This window comes from Gracilinanus agilis, chromosome 6 (genome assembly GCF_016433145.1).
Source record: "Gracilinanus agilis isolate LMUSP501 chromosome 6, AgileGrace, whole genome shotgun sequence".
NCBI classification, from domain to species: domain Eukaryota; kingdom Metazoa; phylum Chordata; class Mammalia; order Didelphimorphia; family Didelphidae; genus Gracilinanus; species Gracilinanus agilis.
The window spans coordinates 54462323-54478715 of NC_058135.1; the positions used below are offsets into that span (position 1 = coordinate 54462323).

At 37.6% G+C, this 16393-nt stretch overlaps 1 protein-coding gene across 1 annotated transcript in view; it reads left to right on the plus strand.

Moving 5' to 3' along the window:
• The window catches only part of GSTCD (glutathione S-transferase C-terminal domain containing), a 225811-nt gene that overhangs the window by 176697 nt on the left and 32721 nt on the right, over window positions 1-16393 (plus strand). The window lies entirely within an intron of this gene.

Here is a 16393-nt window from a genome sequence, read left to right on the forward strand (position 1 = left end):
TTTCCTTCCTTCCTTTTCCTTCCTTCCTTTTCCTTCCTTCCTTCCTTCCTTCCTTCCTTCCTTCCTTCCTTCCTTCCTTCCTTCCTTCCTTCCTTCCTTCCTTTTCCTTCCTTCCTTTTCCTTCCTTCCTTCCTTCCTTCCTTCCTTCCTTCCTTCCTTCCTTCCTTCCTTCCTTTCTTCCTTTCTTCCTTGATGATTTGTCCCCCAACAAGTTTTATAGTAAACATTTTTCTTGGAAGGGAGGGATCTTACTGCTAATAAGCAGAAAATATTAGTTTAGATGAATAAAAATAATTCACTAATCACTATGTGTAGACATTTTATTAAACAATGGGGATGCCACTTGAAAAAGGAAAATAGTCCCTACCCTAAGGGTAGGAGAAGATCAGTATAGGAGGCCATATAAAGGAGTAAAGGGGAATAGGGGGATTTTGGAAGGGAGGTTATAGAGACAGTGAATGGAGCTACAGAGGACTTGATTGATAAGCCCTTCCTAGGAAGGTTAGATTGGGATTCTTGTTCCCTGTGCTAGAGGTAAAGGCTGAGTGGGGTGGAAGGTTGTTATAAAGAACAGCATGGCATCCCTGGATTGGGGACTACCAGCCAAGGGGTCTTGGTTGAGCTGGCAATGGTGAAGGATAGTCTAAGAGAGGCTTAGGTGAGTTTTTCTCACCATCATCTTCCTTAGCTTTATGGAAGTGCACATCACAGCCACTGGTAGTGTAACCCCAAACTTTTTTGGAATTAAGATCCACTCATGGAATAAAATTTCTCATATTCCCCATTTTAATCTGGATTCCAGAATCTGGATATATCTCTTAGCTTGAAGCTTGTGGTAGTGACTTTCGCATCTATCAGTGTCTCATTGGGTTATTCTTTTGATCTGATTATGACTGTGAAATACATGCATAAGATTTTTAACAATAATAACTAGCAAACAAGTGATAGCACTTTTTTTTTGCAAAGTATTTTACATATATAGATCTCATTTGATCTACACAATAGTCCTTAGCCATAGGCACTATTAATGTCCCTGTTTTACAGATGAAGGCACACTGAAGGTCAATGACTTGCCCAGGGTTACAGAATCCATAAGTGTCTGAGGTAGGATTTGTACTGAACTCTTCCTGGTCCAAGTCCAGCCCTCTATCCTTTACACCACCCACATACCTAGACCATCTGTTTTGGTGTAAAAATCTTACAGATTTGAGGAAGATATTTGCCTCTCATTAAATGATAATGAAAACCCATCAAGTCCTATTATGATGTTCTGATTTAATTATTTTATTTTTAAATATTTGACCATATGTCCTCCTAGGCTTTTTCTTTTATTTGACATCACTTTAAGAGGCTTAGCTAATTTTTCTTACAATATATTTCATATCATTAGTGTAGCATGTGGGATCAGCAACTCTCACCTGAATGCTTAATTACTTCTCTTTATGGATTAGCCTAGAAGATCTGGGTTCCCTGAGATAGGCTACCACATAGCAACTTTTAACTCTATCAGATCATAGGGATAATTCTCTTTTCTTTCCATTTAAACAAAGCCAGATTCTCACAATGATGACATATCAGATCCTAAATATAATGATTTCCTTAGTAATAATGGGAAATAATATCACATGTATTGTTATTTAGTCACTAGCCCCTTTTTAGGGTTTTGTTGATGTAGTGATTTGCCATTTTATTTTCCATCTCATTTTGCTGAGGAGGAAACTAAGACCAGCAGAGTTAAATGACTTACCTAGGGTCACAGAGCTAGTACATATTTGAAGCCAGATTTGAATTCAGGAAGATGAGTCTTCCTGACTCCAGGCCCAGAACTCTATCAATCCCACCACCTCACTACCCTAATATCACACATACTGACATATTAAAGGAAATGCAAGAATGATAAATACATCATAATCTAGTCAAGTCCGTAGATATTAATTAAGCACCTACTGTGTGTCAGGCATTGTGCCAAGTTCTACAGATATAAAGAAACTTAAAAGTCTAAAAGGGCGACAACATGCAAACAAGTATGTAAAATCCAGATATAGACAGTGTACACTGAAAATAATCATTAGAGGGAAGGCACTAGAACTAATAGGAAATGCCTCTCTTTCTCTGTGAGGGAGAGGGGGTACAAACAGAAACAAGGCAGGATGACTCTCTGAAGCTCTTGTCCCAGGAGCTCTCCTTTCCCCACCAGCCCAGAGTCTCTAACCTGGCATAGCTGGCTGCAAGGAGGCTGGCCTTTCATTCCTGCTGTTTGCTGCCCTCTTTAGTCATCTTCTGTCTTCACTCCTTTCAGTACTTAAATTGGGGCCTCCTGGGATTCAGGGCTTCACCTTTCACTGATGAAATCAATAGCTCACAATTTGGCCTTCCTTTGTGCCTCTGGGGCTTAGCACTGTGATTGACAGTACCTGTATGAAAAATGCTTATTGATCAACTCACCATCTTCATAAGAGACTCCATCGTCTCCAATTGCATGATTTTCTTTTAAATGTTGTCTTAAAGAATGGCAAATGTAGATGATCTGAGTACTGTAAGGGGTGAAAAGGGGTTTTTATTGGGTAAATACATTAAAAGGTTAGGTCACCAGGGAATTGAATAATTATCAATCCCCAAAATGATTTTAGTGATTTATTTACAAAATATAGGAGAGAGTGGAAGTAGTGAGATGAGAAGAAGATAGAGTAAGAGATTGTATTCAAGTCTGGGCTTTACTCCGGTAGGGCTCCAAAAGCCCAGCCAGGGCCTAAAAGTCAATTAATAAGGGCTTTAGCCACAAGGGCTTCTCCCAATCAAGGGAGCCTCCAGGAGGATAGTACCTCCTGGGAGGTTAAAGGAGTCAGCCTTCTTCACTCACCATGTGTAGCTCTAAGAGAGAGATTTAAGAGCAGTCTTACCAAGGTCTCAGGGTCCCAGGTCCAGTGCTTCTCCGGGTCCCAGCAATGAACAAGAAGAACTCTCTCTTTTTAAAGGGGCCTCTTTTGTGTCACTTCCAGTGTCTCTCTCTTAGTTTACGTGTCCAATCATAACAGACGCTTTTCTTAGGACTTCCCAGGAGGCAGTCAGTAAATTCTTATTTGTCACTCATTCTAACACATGTGATTTACAGACCACCCAAGTTGTGAGTTAAATGGAGATGTTTTCACCTTTAGTGATTAAATCTAAAGATGGGCAGGGTAGATTTAATCTCATTATCACAGTACCTCACAACATCTGCCATTCTATAGTCTTCAAAAGGTTCCAATTTAACAGTATTGTTCCTAACCACCATTTCTTTGTGTTCACATTTAATCATTTGTTAATAAAATAAAAGAATACCATTATACACTTTATACCATAAAATTCTTCACTTTCTGAAGGATCACCATACATTTTTTACAAGGTGATTTGAGCCTTTTAGCTTATGCCACAGTTCATTTTCTGTACCTTTTGCAATTCAACTCCTTCATGAGAAGGTTTTTTTTTTTATTAGACCAAAGTTTTTTTCCTATTCCTTCCCAACTTCAAACTGTTCATCTATTAAAGAGGCAATACCTTCCATTCTTTTCCAATTCATTTAATTATTTTCCCTTTATACAAAAGTCCTTTTTCTGGATATTTCCACACCCAAGTACTCCATAAGAAAGAGCATTTCCTTTAAGGGATAGCACCTTACACTACATTTCAGATAACAGCAGTGAAGGTAACTTGGCAGTAGATTTCATTTTTTAATAATATTTCTAAATTTTATTATTTTTTAAAAACTATGAGTTCCAAATTCTCTTTCTTCCCCTAGCCTCTCCCAAACACTGAGAAGCCAAGCATTATAATATCCATTATACATGTGAAATCATGCAAAAATATCTATATTAAGCCATGTTGCAAAAAAAGTTGATAAAAATAAAGTGAAAATTTGCATTGAGTTCTTCAGTTCTCTTTGGGTCGATAGCAGTTTTCACCATGAGTCCTTCAGATTGTCTTGTTTCATTATATTGGTCAGAGTAGCTAAGTTTTCATAGTCAATCATTATAATATTGCTTTTTCTGTATACCATGATCTCCTGGTTCTGCCCATTTCACTTTGCATCAGTTCATATAGCTCTTCCAAAGTTTTCTTCTAAAAGTCATTTCTTATAGTGCAATAGTATTCCAACACAATCATGTACCCCAATTTGATCAGCCATTCTCCTATTGATAGACATCACCTCAATTTCCTATTCCTTTGGTGCTATAATACTTTTTTTGTGTGTGTACATATATATATATATATGCCTTTTCCCATTTCTTTGATCTCTTTGAGGTATAGACTTAGTAGTAGCAATGCTGAGTCAAAGGCTATGCCCAATTTTATAGCCCTTTTGTCATAGTTCTGAATTGTCCTCTGTAATGGTTAAACCAGTTCACAGCTCCCCCAACAGTCATTAGTGTTCCTGTTTTCCCCCATCCCCTCCAGCATTTGTCATTTCTGACTGGTGAGCTGAGCTCTCTTGAGGTCCCCAGATTCCTTTTGTCTGGCCTCTTCAGCTTCTTTGTCCCACTGAAAAGACCTCCAGTGGCCTAGAGTATCAGGAATTACCTGATATCTCCCCTTCTGCTGAATGATTCTACCTCAGTGCCTGTCTGCCTTTTGGACTGATCTTGTAACAAACGGCCAGCCATTTGCCTTTTCAAGGCAATACAAGGAACACAAGCCAGACTCCTCTGACTGGAACCCAAGTTACTCTTTTCTAGCTGTGCTTTCATTTTCAGATAACAAAAAAATGATCAAGGAAGACATTATTTCAAGAATATTCCTTCCTCTCCAGGAATCAACATCACCCTTGAATCAAGAGGCTTGTCTATTTACCAATAGAAGGATTCAGGAAGGTTGTCATAAGCTGAGGTTGAACAGAGTGGCTTAATGGTCTCGATTGGAGGCTGCAGATCTGACCAGGGACAGTAGGGGTCAGGAGAGACCTCGCTCTGTACTGCCCAAGAGCTCACTATATTCTGCTGGGATGGTAGAAACTCCAGAGAAGGAGAACACAGGGCTCAGAGGTCCAGCCACAGCAAGGGGCAGGGAGCAGGGGACCAGGCTAGAGAAGCAGGAAGCAGACACTCACTTAAGCACATGAGTGGCACAGACAAAGGGGATCTGAGGTCAGGCCAGACAGATGGAATAAGTATTTGACAAGAGACCAAGAAGACTTACAGGGCTAAGGAGCAGGTGGGAGGTCAGAGTCAGGGGAGGACACCACCAGAAGAGAAGCTGGCCTAAAAAGTCAGGGGCAAACTACATTCATATGTCTACTGAACGAAAGGGAGGGGAGTTAGAACATTGCAGCAGCATCAGGGGCCTCTCTTCCTTTTTACTTTTTCAATTTAATTTTAAACAAATGTCCTTCCCTCCTTCTCCACCCCAACTAAAAAAGAAAAACAAAACCTTTGTTAAAACTGTGTATAGTGAAACAAAACAAATTCCCACTCTGGGCCTGCCCAGAAAATATATGTCTCAGTCTGCATCATGAATCCATCATCTTGGTTGGGCTGCATGAATCATCATGCAGGGCTGCTGGGGAGAATCTGCCCAAAAGGTGGAGGCTGTGCCTAGGCCCTCATCAATTGACATCATCTAAGGAAGTCTGGCTTGGCCGTTTCAACTGATTAAGTTCATTCGCTTTGTTAGAATTAGTCTTTAAAGTAAATAGATAGAGCAATTAGTCTTTAAAGTAAATAGATAGAGCTGGTCTCAGAACCAGGAAGAACTGAGTTCAAATCCTTCCTTTGATGTATCATGGTCCTATCATCCTGGGCACGATGGAAATGGCACATCCTGTATAATAAGGGCATATTGGCTGTGGAAGGAAACAGACTGAGGTATTAAGCCATCCCAGGGGTCCTGCTTTACTGACCCACAGTTAAAATGGCTGCAGATTAGCCCAATCATCTAAAGCAATTGATTAATTTAATTAAGTAAAGCAAAAGATTCTTCTCCAAGTGCTGATTTCCAGATTTGATGAAATAGGCTTGATTTAAGTTTATAATGAGTACTGACGTAAGAAACTCATTCACATCATTTTAGGACATGTAGAATCAATGTTAAATTAAACTTCTGGATTTGTCTTTTGATTATCTTTACTAGGAGTCATCTTGTAAGATTTGCGCTATAACTTTTGGGTTTTGTTTTGTTTTGTTTAAACCCCTACCTTCTGTCTTAGAATCAATACTGAGTATAAGTTCCAAGACAGAAAAATGGTAATGGCTAGGTAATGGGAGTTAAGTGACTTGTCCAGGGTCACACAGCAAGGAAGTGTCTGAGGTCAGATTTGACCACAGGACCTCCCTAGCTGCCCCTTATTGTATAACTTTTAACATACACAGAGAGCAGGTCAATAAATGTTGAGTTTTTAAGTGCCTCCTATTTTGGTAGACACCAGGCTAAGAACAGCAAAAGATGGTCTCTGTTCTTAAGGAGACAAAGGAAAAACAACTATGTATAAACAAATCTGAGGCAGGATCAGGTGGAGCTAATCTTAGCGAAAATGCCAAAGAATTAGGAGGATCTGGAAAGGCTTCTTGTAGTAGGTGGGATTTTAGCTGGTACTTGAATGGAGCCTTGGAAGTAGGAGATCAGAAGGAAAACCTAATTTTCACATAACCTCCACATAGTAGTTGTCTTTTTTTATTTTTTTAAACCAGAATTAGGCCTCTATAACTTAGGTGCCAAAAGACAAAAAAGGTAAATACAAATTTAAGAGTGATATCTTTGTGGTCATGTTAGCTCAAATTACGTTGATTTATTATACCAATAAAAGGCCAAGAAATAAAAGACCTTAACAAAGGGTCTGACTTCTTAACCTGAGATTTTATGATCTCTTCTAGATGTTTAAGCACAAGGAATTTTAGAGAACCAAAGAGGGAGGGGGTGGTTAACAGTTTAACATCTTGGAACAGGCCTGTTTGGGGGCCAGCTCCACAAAAAATCCCTGTTAGCAGAGCTGTTGTCCTGGGCTAAAAAACAGGAAACCTGAGGCTGTGCTCGGAGAGGCATGAAGTCCTTTGTGCTGTGGTTTGTGATATGGCAAAGCCTCATTACATTAGTAATGTGGTCTGTGTGGTCTGACATAAAATCTAAGCAGTGAACTTGAATGTGATTTCAGGAAACTGCCAGTGTTACAAAGGACTTCTTAAGAAATTGTTTCCTGAAACTGTGAAGAGGTTTTGGTTATTTAAGGGCAAGTTTGCACTGGCCTGTTACCCAATTTCAGAAGTAAACATATTACCGTGGAAAGAATATTGCCTTTTGAATCAAAGCCCTGTGTTCAAATCCTGTCTGATGCTTAATGACCCATTGTGACCTTGATCAAGATACTTACTCTTCCCATGACTCAATTTCCTCATCTTTAAAATAGACCAGATGACCTCTATGATCCTTCCTGCTCAACATCTACAGTATAGATATTGATTAAATGGTATGTTCTTATTGGACATTGGCTTTTGGACCTCTGTCTCAAGTGTTTGTTTTGAATTCAGGGAAGTGCTATTTGGAAGTGTCTAGAAGACTCCCTATGGACATGCGGGGGCTTTGAGACTACATTACCCATGATTCCAATGGGTGTAAGGGAGTGGGGACGTCAAAGGTCCCCACGCCAGCGGGGCAGTTTAAATTCAGAGGAAGGCCTAGAGAAGGCCCTTGGTCTTCCTGAGGAGCTGGCTGGCGAACGGGAGAGAGAATGGGCTCCAGCGGTAAATTTAAAAGATAGGCGTGGTCATATATATATTTTACCAACATGGCCATGGCTTTAATTAAACTACTAATTTCTCTTATTATATCAGTCTTTATCATTTTTAATCGTAACACAAGCCACCACAAAGTGGAGTTCACTACTCATCAATGTAACTCAGAATAATATTGATATCTCATCAAGAAGATTCAGCCCCTCACTCCCCCCCCAAAAAATTGTTCTACCTTCCTCATACTTCCATTTCACTTAAATGTTGAGCAGTAAATATTAGAACTACCTTTGCAAAGCAAACTTGGTGAATTCCCAAAAGAACACCTCATTAAACAGGGCTTTCAAGGCAGCAGTATTTTTCCTGAGAGCACCTAATTTTCCAGTAATGACTCAACATGGTTGAGTTTTCTTTGGAAATATTATTATCTCCATATTTCATCTTTCTTCTTTTCTAGCAGATTTTTTGGATCGGGGTAAGACTGCTGTTAAATTTTCCTTCTGTGGTTCTCATTGTTGGGACATATGGTAAATGAACTAGAATTATAGACACTTAAAGCAAAATTAGATTCAATATCAAGAAAACAGTTTGCTGCAGAGAGGCAGTTGAAATACTGTCAGCAGGTAAATCAGGCTAGACATCTCAGGTGCTCTGAGGCTTGGATTCCATCATTCATTTCTGTGCCAGGAAAAAGTGAGGACAGCACTGTATTAGAAATACATTAAAACCTCATTAGTCCATGATTTGTGAGCTTTCAAACCAACTGAGCCGGAGGTGTACCTGTGCTTAGCAAGCTCTTTCTTCACAGAGAGAACAAATGAATAGTGTGACTAAGACCCCAGAGGGGATGTCGCAAACCCCTGAAGCTGGAACTAGCTATTTTTAAGACATCATCATCTAGGTAGGGAAAAAAATATTCTAATTACAATTGATCATTATTATATTCAATAAAACAGAGCTTTCAAGAGACTTTGCCAGACAGTCAGAGTTCATAGGATCCTAGATAGTAGGGGCGCACACATATTGCTGAAAGGGAACCTGATGGCTGGCTTGTACAAACCCCTCATCAAACAAGGAAACTGAGGCTTAGGGAATTGTCCAAAATTGTCCAAGATCCCAGAAGTATGCAGCAGAGGCAGAATTAAAATAACCAAGGGAATGAATTAACTTTGTTGATCTATTCCGATTTGTTACATAAGGTGAAACGGGTTAAATGTAAATTTCTACTAAAATGTTCAGTTCAGACTTTTTGGTTCAGTGTAACCCTTAATCCAAAGTCAGGGAAGACTTCTTGTGTTTGTTCCTAAAAGGTACTCTCTCTTCTTCATCGTTTTGATGATGATTAGGCTGAACTACTTTAAATTGTATGAGCATAAGAATGTACTCCTGGTAAGTATTAGCTGAGAGATGTTTGCCAATGCCCTAAAGCCCCAAGGGAGGCTGGGAAGTGTTAGAAACATTCCAAACACACATCTGCAGTTTTTTAGACACCATCTTTCAAAATCTGGCACTTGAATGCCTTGACTTCTTCAGCTATTGAGTATGACAGGGATTCTTGTTTTGAGGAAAACACAACTAAGAAGCATAGTTTTCATTCTTCAACATATACAAGTATATAAACCTGAACTGATCATGATCAGATTAACATAATCTCAAAGAAAGGAGGCTTATGAAAAACATTTGCAGCAGTGCAAGTGCTTTTGAATCCAAATTATTCTGACATTTGATGCCGTGACTTTAAATTTTAAAATATTGCTTAATAAGTTTCATTCTTAATAAATTAAGCATCCCCTGTCCCTCAGCTGGGGAATGACTAAACAAATTGTGGTATAATATGGTGATGGAAGGCTATTGTGCTATAAGATGATTTGAGAAAGAGCTAGAAAGACCTGCGTGAACTGAAGCAAAATAAAATAAGTAGAACTGGGAGAACATTATACATAGTAACTGAAATGTTGTGGGACTATCAAATGTGATAGACTTTGCTACTAACAGCCATACAATGATCCAAGACAATTCTGGGGATTTATGAAAAAGAATGCTATCCATCTCCAAAGAACTGTTGGAGTAAGAATGCAGATGGAAGCATATGATTTATCATTTGTTTATTTAGTTATGTTTTGGGGTTTTGGTTTTATAAGACTATTCACTTTAAAAAATTAATAATATGGAAATGATTTGTGTGATAATACATGTATGACCCAAATTGAATTGCTTGCCAGCTCCAAGACTGGGGGAGGGAGATAATTTGGATCACATAACTTATGAAAACTCATGTGGAAATTTGTTATTAAAATAAATAAATAAAATATACTTTAAAAAGTAAAATGAGCATCCCTGAGTGTCTTCAAAAGTGACTCCATGACTATCCAATTCAATATGAATTATCCAATTCAGTTCATTTCACTAGCATTTATTAAAATTCTTAGGTACTAATGATTCAAATCAAAAAGAGAATCAGTTCCTGCCCTCAAGGAGCTTCCATTCTACCAAGGAGAAGGGGAAGAAGCAACATGTGCCCAAATAAATGAACTCAAAGAATTTATAGAGTAATTTCCATGGAAAGACACTAGCAATTATGAGGGCATCAGAAATGGTCTTCTGTAGAAAATCACATTTGACCTAAGTTTTGAAAGGAGCTAGTAAATAAGTAACAAGTGACTAGAGGGCAGGGAAAGAGGAAGAAAAAGGAAAGGGGATGATATGCCCAAAACCAGGACAAGAAGAAGGAATGCAAAGACAGGGGGGTATTGGAAATGGAATGTCCTATATGGGTAGAAGTAAGTAGACCAATTAGGCTGGAATGTAGATTACATGAGAGAGAATAATATAAGATCATCATGGTATTATGGGAAAATGTGTACTGTGGATACTGACAAAGAACATATTCAGGCTGCAATACCCAACCAATCAAAAAGTGAGAGGAAAAAATTGAGTAAATCCATTGATGTCAAACAATAAGATGATTATACATCAGGATTGGTGAACATTTTTTTGCCAATCATAACCACACAATGATGCTTTTTAAAAAATTTTGAGCTGTCTTTATATTTATGATTTTTTTCTATAGCATTATGTTTAATGTGTAAGTTTATATTTTATTGATGTTTATCTGCTTAATTATAGCCTCATTTCTTAGTTATGTACCTTGGTGTAAAATTAGTGTAAGCGTAAGCAATTATGGAATGCAATCCAGTAACAGTTTTAATGTGTAATTTATATAAGCCTTGTTTTTTAAAAGTAGGATACTTGAAGGAAATATATTATAGCTACAAAAGTAAATTTGGGGTGCTTTGCTGTTATGTTAAGAAAATTCAGCATACATGTCTACAACCATTCCTAAATTAGCACAGAATTAGCTATTTGTGTTATTAGTCTAAAATAAAAGGTAGCTTACTTAGGGGCATGCTGGGCTTGGAATCAGGAAGACTCATCTTCATGAGTTCACAAACTCAGCTTCAGACACTTACAAGTTGATTAACTCTGGATGAGTCACTTAACCTCTTTTGCCTCAATTCCTTCATCTGTATTATGAGCTAGAGAAGAAAATGGCAAACCACTCCAATATCTCTGCCATCAAAGCCCCAAAAGGAGGCCATGAAGAGTCAGACATGCCTGAAAATGACTAAACAACAACAATTCTTAATTTTCAAATTTTATTATTATACCTCCTTTTTAATTTAGTAGCAAAATTGACTTGTGCCATTCTAAATGTTGGCTACATTTTTTTGTTGTTATTGTTGTTTTATTTTTATAGGCAATGGGGGTCAAGTGACTTGCCCAGGGTCACACAGCTGGGAAGTGTCTGAGGCCAGATTTGAACCTAGGACCTCCCATCTCTAGGGCTGGCTCTCAATCCACTGAGCTACCCAGCTGCCCCTGGCTACATTTTTAAAATGAAATTTCTTTAAAAGAAAACAAATACGCACTTGCATACAAACAGAAAAAAAAACCCAATGATTATAGACTGCTTTTTAATTTTATACAGGCCAGATTTTGGAGGAGTAGAGAGTAAAGGAGGGAGCGTAGACTGTATTGGGATCAATATGGTATATACTTTTTTTTCTGACTCATATCAAAAGCTACAGGGACATTTTGCCACTTGGGCAGAATCCAACCTTGTAAAATATCTGCTAACCTAGGACAAAAGTCCATTTATGCTGAGTGGCAAAAGAATATAAATTTAACCAACTGTGCATTGCCAAGGACTATGGTGTACATTTTCCGGGCTATTAAATTTTATTGTATTTGCTCACAAAACTGGTATTGTCTTATACCAAAATCTTTTTCTTAAATGATTTATAAATTCTCAGTCTATATTATAACATGAGAGGCAATATGGTAGAGTGAACAGTCAGAAATACATGGGTTTAAGTAATGCCTTTAATAAAGACCAACTGTGTGTGCCTGTGGGTAAGTTGAACATAACCCCTCAAAACCCCAGGCAACATGCAGAGATTCTAATTTACAGCCTGGTAGCTAATCTGCATTGGTGAATGAAGCTCTGACAACAAGAGTTCTTCATGCCAATGAATCACAAGTTTGGATTCTCTCTCCCACCCTACCCCATGCTACCCCAGCCCAAAACCACCATGATACTGATTTAAGTGGGCACATGGTTAAGGTTATTTCTTGGTGCATTCATATGCAAGAATATTTCACTACCTAAATCTGGATCAAATACACTTGGGTTGAAGTTGTGATTGGCATGACAAATAAGTGGACACCTAAAATGCCAGTCTTCTTTTCTTCCCCCTTCATTTGATAGGTGGGTGCTCCATATGGAGAGGGAAGGCTGTACAGTCAGATAATTAGCCATTCTGTAAGAGTGGAATTCCTTGGGTCAGTTCACTGACCCTGTCATCAGATCAGTTGTTTGGCCTCATGGTCACTAAATGATGAGCTGATTGACTGAATTCTTCATATTTCAGCTGGTTGTTATCTCCACGGTCAACATCTCAGTGCTTACACTACAGATGTTTAGAATCTGTTTTCACAGAGATGGAAACATTTCCCACTGGGTGCATTATTTTGATTAACTATCAGAGTTAAATGTCTGAAATGTAATTAGAAATTGTATTTGACTCACTGTGGAAGGGAATGGTTTAAGAAGGAAAAAAATTGAACATATTTATCTTCTGTTCTTCCTTTCTCCCACACAAGGCAACAACAAAGACAGTGTAAGGTGTGTTTTCTCCCCTTCTTGGTTGTATCTAGTTAATTGCTTTATTTCTCAGGATAAGTCAGTGATGGAGCTAGGAGTAGAACCTAGAAATTCTTCCTTTGTCTCCAGAGCATTGCTTCAGAATCATAAAATAAGAATAATCACACACAAGAGCTGACAATCATAGCCAGTATTTATGTGCTTTAAGGTGTTCACAAAGCCCTATACATGTTAGATTTTTTAAACATTTATTAATATTTATTTTTTTAAAAGTTAACATGGTTACATAATTCATGCTCTTACTTTCCCCTTCACAGACACCCCCCCCGAATTCCCCCTTCCCCCCATGGCTGATGTGTATTTCCACTGGTTTTAACATGTGTCATTGATCAAGACTTATTTCCAAATTGTTGTTAGTTGCATTGGTGTGGTAGTTTTGAGTCTACATCCCCAATCATGTCCACCCCAACCCATGCGTTCAAGCAGTTGTTTTTCTTCTGTTTCTACTCCTGTAGTTCCTCCTCTGAATGTGGATAGCATTCTTTTCCATAAATCCCTCAGAATTGTCCATTACATTGCTGCTAGTACAGAAGTCCATTACATTCTATTTTACCAGAGTGTATCTGGCTCTGTGTACAATGTTCTTCTGGCTCTGACCCTTTCACTCTGCATCAATTCCTGGAGGTCTTTCCAGTTCACATGGAATTCCTCCAATTTATTATTCCTTTGAGCACAATAGTATTCCATCACCAGCATATACCACAGTTTGTTCAGCCATTCCCCAATTGAAGGACATACCCTCCTTTTCCAGTTTTTTTGCCACCACAAAAAGCACAGCTATAAATATTTTCGTACAAGTCTGTTTATTTATGATCTCTTTGGGGTACAAACCCAACGATAGTATGGCTGGATCAAAGGGTAGGCATTCTTTTATAGCCCTTTGAGCATAGTTCCAAATTGCCAGCCAGAATGGTTGGATCAGTTCCACCAGCAATGCATTAATGTCCCAGTTTTGCCACATCTCCTCCAGCATTCATTACTCTCCCCTTCTTTCATTTTAGCCAATCTGCTAGGTGTGAGGTGATACCTCAAAGTTGTTTAGATTTGCATTTCTCTAATTATTAGAGATTTAGAACACTTTCTCATGTGCTTATTGATACTTTTGATTTCTTTATCTGAAAATTGCCTATTCATGTCTCTTGCCTATTTATCAATTGGGGAATGGCTTGATTTTTTATACAATTGGTTTAATTCCTTGTATATTTGAATAATTAGACCCCTGTCAGAGTTTTTTATTATAAAGATTTTTCCCCAGTTTGTTGCTTCCCTTCTGATCTTGGCTACATTGTTTTGGTTTGTACAAAAGCTTTTTAGTTTTATATAATCAAAATAATTTATTTTACATTTTATAATTTTCTCTAACTCTTGCTTGGTTTTAAAATCTTTCCTTTCCCAGAGATCTGACAAGTAAACTACTCTATGTAGTTATAGTTTCCCTCTTTATATTCAAGTCATTCACCCATTCTGAATTTATCTTGGTGTAGGGTGTGAGATGTTGATCTAAACCTAATCTCTCCCATATTGTTTTCCAAATTTCCCAGCAATTTTTGTCAAATAGTGGATTTTTGTCCCAAAAATTGGGCTCTTTGGGTTTATCATATACTGTCTTGCTGATGTCACTTACCCCAAGTCTATTCCACTGATCCTCCCTTCTGTCTCTTAGCCAATACCATACCGTTTTGATGACTGCTGCTTTATAGTATAGTTTAATATCTGGTACTGCTAGGCCCCCTTCCTTCACATTTTTTTTCATTATTTCCCTTGATATTCTTGATCTTTTGTTATTCCAAATGAACTTTGTACTAGTTTTTCCTAATTCAGTGAAAAAGATTTTTGGTAGTTTGATAGGTATGGCACTAAATAGGTAAATTAATTTGGGTAGAATGGTCATTTTTATTATGTTAGCTTGTCCTACCCATGAGTAATCAATGTTTTTCCAATTGTTTAGATCTAGTTTTAATCGTTTGGAAAGTGTTTTGTAGTTGTTTTCATATAATTCCTGTGTTTGTTTTGGTAGATAGATTCCTAAGTATTTTATATTGTCTAGGGTGATTTTAAATGGTGTTTCTCTTTCTACCTCTTGCTGCTGTGATGTATTGGAAATATATAGAAATGCTGATGATTTGTGTGCATTTATTTTGTATCCTGCAACTTTGCTAAAGTTGTTGATTATTTCTACAAGCTTCTTAGTTGATTCTCTAGGATTTTTTAAGTAGACCATCATATCATCTGCAAAGAGTGATAGCTTAGTCTCCTCATTGCCTATTTTAATACCCTCAATTTCTTTTTCTTCTCTAATTGCTACTGCTAGTGTTTCTAGTACAATGTTAAATAATAGAGGAGATAATGGGCATCCTTGTTTCACTCCTGATCTTATTGGAAAGGCTTCTAATTTATACCCATTGCATATGATGCTTGTTGATGGTTTTAGGTATATACTGTTTATTGTTTTTAGGAAAGGACCTTCTATTCCTATACAGTCCAGTGTTTTCAATAGGAATGGGTGCTGTATTTTATCAAAGGCTTTTTCAGCATCTATTGAGATAATCATGTGATTTTTGTTTGTTAGTTTGTTGATATGGTCAATTATGTGGATGGTTTTCCTAATGTTGAACCATCCTTGCATTCCTGGCATAAATCCCACCTGATCATGGTGGACGATCCTCTTGATCACCTGCTGGAGTCTCTTTGCTAGTATTCTATTTAGGATTTTTGCATCTATGTTCATTAGGGAGATTGGTCTGTAGTTTTCTTTCTCTGTTTTTGATCTCCCTGGCTTTGGAATCAGTACCATATTTGTGTCATAAAAGGAATTTGGTAGGACTCCTTCTTTGCTTATTATATCAAATAGTTTGTATAGTATTGGGATTAGTTGCTCTTTGAATGTCTGATAGAATTTACTTGTGAATCCATCAGGCCCTGGCGATTTTTTCTTAGGGAGTTCTTTGATGGCTTGTTCAATTTCTTTTTCTGATATGGGATTATTTAGGTATTGTTCTGCTGTTAATCTAGGCAATTTATATTTTTGTAAATATTCATCCATATCTCTTAGATTGCTATATTTATTGCCATATAATTGGGCGAAATAGTTTTTAATGATTGCCTTAATTTCCCCTTCATTAGAGGTGAGGTCTCCCTTTTCATCTTTGATATTGTCAATTTGGTTTTCTTCTTTCTTTTTTAAATTAGATTGACCAGTACTTTGTCTATTTTATCTGTTTTTTCAAAATACCAGCTTCTAGTCTTATTTATTAATTCAATAGTTCTTTTACTTTCGATTTTATTGATTTCTCCCTTGATTTTTAGTATTTCTAATTTAGTTTTCATCTGGGGGTTTTTTATTTGCTCGCTTTCTAATTTTTTAAGTTGCACGCCCAATTCATTAATCTCTGCCCTCCCTAGTTTGTTAATATATGCATTCAAGGATATAAATTTCCCCCTGAGTACTGCCTTGGCTGCATCCCACAGAGTTTGG